We start from the raw sequence: 3,041 nt of genomic DNA, 5'->3' as shown, positions 1-3,041 counted from the left end.
CGTTGTGGCCCCAGCTCAGGGCCTGACGCTGGGCTTGCTCTGGGGGCGGAGTTGACATGCCCAGAGCCAGGTGGACAATACTAGCAGATGCACAGGCCCTGCTGACATGTGGGTAACGTGGGCACTTAGACGGGTATGACACATGGGCAGAGACATGAGCACGGGTGTGGGCAGTGATTAGGGGAGCAAAGGCACATGGATGGGATGCGGGCACAGACACGGCATAGTGGACGCAGACATGCGGGCACAGACGTGGGCTCAGAGCAGCACAGACATGTGGGCAGGCTGCACCTGGCAGAGGCCAACTGGGACATTTAGCTCTTTCCCTGCTGTTAGCCTTGGTCCCCGAAGGGGCAGTGGGGAAGGGGTGCTCAGACCCCCAGCACAGTTGTCCGTGGGCCTGCAGTGGGGCACGGCTCAGAGGACGCACGTGTCAGAAGACCCCTCCCAGGGACGGGGCCCACCCAACCCCCCCCCACCGAGGGACCCCTCCCCTGGGGACAGCTCTGAGCAGTCAAGGCGCCCAAAGGTGGTGGAGACAAGGGGCCCAGGGGGCCGGTTCGCTTTGTCAGGACGCAGTTCCTGATGTTGAATCATCACCTGCCAAAGCCACCAGCCGAGCGTGTGGGCAGGTGAAGCCAGGCTCTAAGCTGCTGTGGCAGAGGGCTGTGCCCGTGTGCCCTTGTGCCCGCAGCAGAGGACTGTGCCTGGCCCAAGGTGTGGCCTTTGTCTGGGCGCCCAGGGGGCTGAGTCTGCGGCCCTTCTTGGGTCAATGTCCTCTCAGGGCTGGGAACTGGGGCATTCTCAGAGCGGGCTTAGCCCTGCCTGCTGTGGGGGACCCATCCCTGCACCCCTCCTGCTGCTCGGGAGAGGTGTGGGGGACCAGCACAGGCCAGTTCTGTCTAGACAGGGAAAGGGTTTGAGTGGCAGATGGGAGCAAGAGGCTGGGGTGGATCTTAGAGGACTTCCTGGAGGAGGGGCCCTGACTGCCAGGGGAGGAATGTGTTCCTCTGGGGCCGGGTGAGGGGTGAGGAGAGACACAGCCGAGGCACAGAGTGGGAGAAACGGCTGCGTCCTCACAGTCTGCCCCTGGCTCGTGTCCACAGGAGGCGGAAAGGCTGGAGCCCCTGGTGTGGGTGGTGGGGGCCTGTGACTGGGGCTGACCAGGGGCCCCGCACGCCTGAACACTGCCCTCCTGGGCCTGGGGTTTCTGCCGGGCTCCATGTGGCTGCCCCTGGCACTTCAGGGTGACGGCACGGTACGCCCAGGACGCCCGTGACAGCCAGAGTCGCTTCAGACCTCCCGATGCGATGCCTGGGGGCTTCCGAGGGGAGATTCCGGCTCCCCAGCAGAGCCGGGCCAGGCAGACCCCCTGCAACTGCCCCCTCCAGGGCAGCCGCCCCACCCACTGCTCCCAAGGGGCATGGGGGTTGGTCAGGGCCCAGACCTGGGCCCTGGTGACAAGCGGGTCCTCACGGCCTGCAGACCAGGAGGGTTGTGGGTCGGACTCAGCTTCTACAAGCCGGGTCCCGGGGAGAGGGAAGGGGCGTCGGGTGGTCGCAGCTGCAGTGAGGAAAAGGCTCGCTCAGGGCCAGGGCGGGGGTTTCAAAGCTGCACCCAGGGGGATCCCCGGTCCGAGGCATCTTACCCAGGCGGGTGCCGGGCACGGCCAGTTCCCAGCCCTTGAGAACGCTGTTGATGCTGAGTGATTTGAGTCCACCCTGCCCTGTGATCCGGGGGTCACTGCACGGCTGCATCCTGTCCCCTCTTGTCCCTCTTTGCCGTCTGGCCAGGCCGGCCTCGAAGGAGGGGACGAGGCCTGAGGCAGCCTCCGGAGGAGGCTGAGGGGGGGGCAGGACACCGTGTGACCCCCATTCCTGGGGAGATTCCGGACTCCGGGTGAATTAAACCTCTGGAGGCGAGCAGCCTGCGAGCAGGAAAGAGCTTCCCTGCTGGCGTCCACGACGCCCCGCCGAGCCGTGGCAATCTGCCGGCGGGAGGCCCGAGGCCAGAGAGGGAAATGGCCCAATCCAGGACCGCTTAGAAATTGGGCTCCTAGGCCGGCCATTAGGGAACTTGGCGTGACGAGAAGATGAGAACTTTCGGTGGTTGCTAGAGAGCGCCACTCTTACTTTGGCCTCTCCGTGGCCGTGGGAGATGAGCACTTTATCTGAGTCTTAAGTGCCCAGAGCAGGAGAAGGAAGGGCTGCTGGGGGCGGGGGCGGGGGCGGGGGCGGGGGGGGGCTGTGTCCCCTTCTCCTGAGCCGCTGCACAAAGCCCCAGTTGGCCGGCAGCAGAGGGGAGGCTGGAGGGCTCAGGGTGGGGGTGGGGGGCCGGCTCCCCACAGGCGAGAGAAAAAGGAAAAGCCTCGTCTGATGTCTGCCTGTCTGGAGACCACACCTGGGGTACTCAGGGCTGACTCCAGGCTCTGCACTCAGGAATCCCTCCCGGTGGTGGGGCTTAGGGGACCTTCTGGGGTGCCAGAGATCGAACCCGAGTCAGCCACATGCACGGCAAGCGCCTTCCCTCCCACACTGTCTCTCTGGCCTCTGTTTTCTTATTGTTTTTTTGTTTTTTGTTTTTTCGTTTTTAATATATTTTTTTCTCTTTTATTGATTCACTGTGAGACACAGTTCCAAAGCTTTCAGGTTTGAGTTTCGGTCACACAATGATCAATCACCCATCCCATCACCAGGGCACATTTTCCACCACCAAAATCCCCAATATTCCCCTCCCTTCCCCCCCATCCCACCCCTTCCCCTGCCTGTGTGTGTGGCAGACAATTTCCCCCATACTCTCTCTCTACTTTGGTTACATTCACTATTTCGACACCAGTCCCGCTCCCACTCAAACCTGCCGAAAAGGCGATGCTAGACGATTTGTTTTCTATTGCTTGTTATGGACAGCATATGATGTCGCTCTAGGAATTCTAAAATTTTAGTAATTAGGGTCTGGAGAGATCTTTGCAGTGAGCTGCTCGGTTCCAAGATTTGTGTGTGTGCGCGCGCGCGCGTGTGTGTGTGTGTGTGTGTGTGTGTATC

Source organism: Sorex fumeus, unplaced genomic scaffold (genome assembly GCF_029834395.1).
Source record: "Sorex fumeus unplaced genomic scaffold, SorFum_2.1 ptg000234l, whole genome shotgun sequence".
Classification (NCBI taxonomy): Eukaryota; Metazoa; Chordata; class Mammalia; order Eulipotyphla; family Soricidae; genus Sorex; species Sorex fumeus.
The sequence above is the reverse complement of the archived record's forward strand: the minus strand, read 5'-3'. Positions refer to the sequence as shown.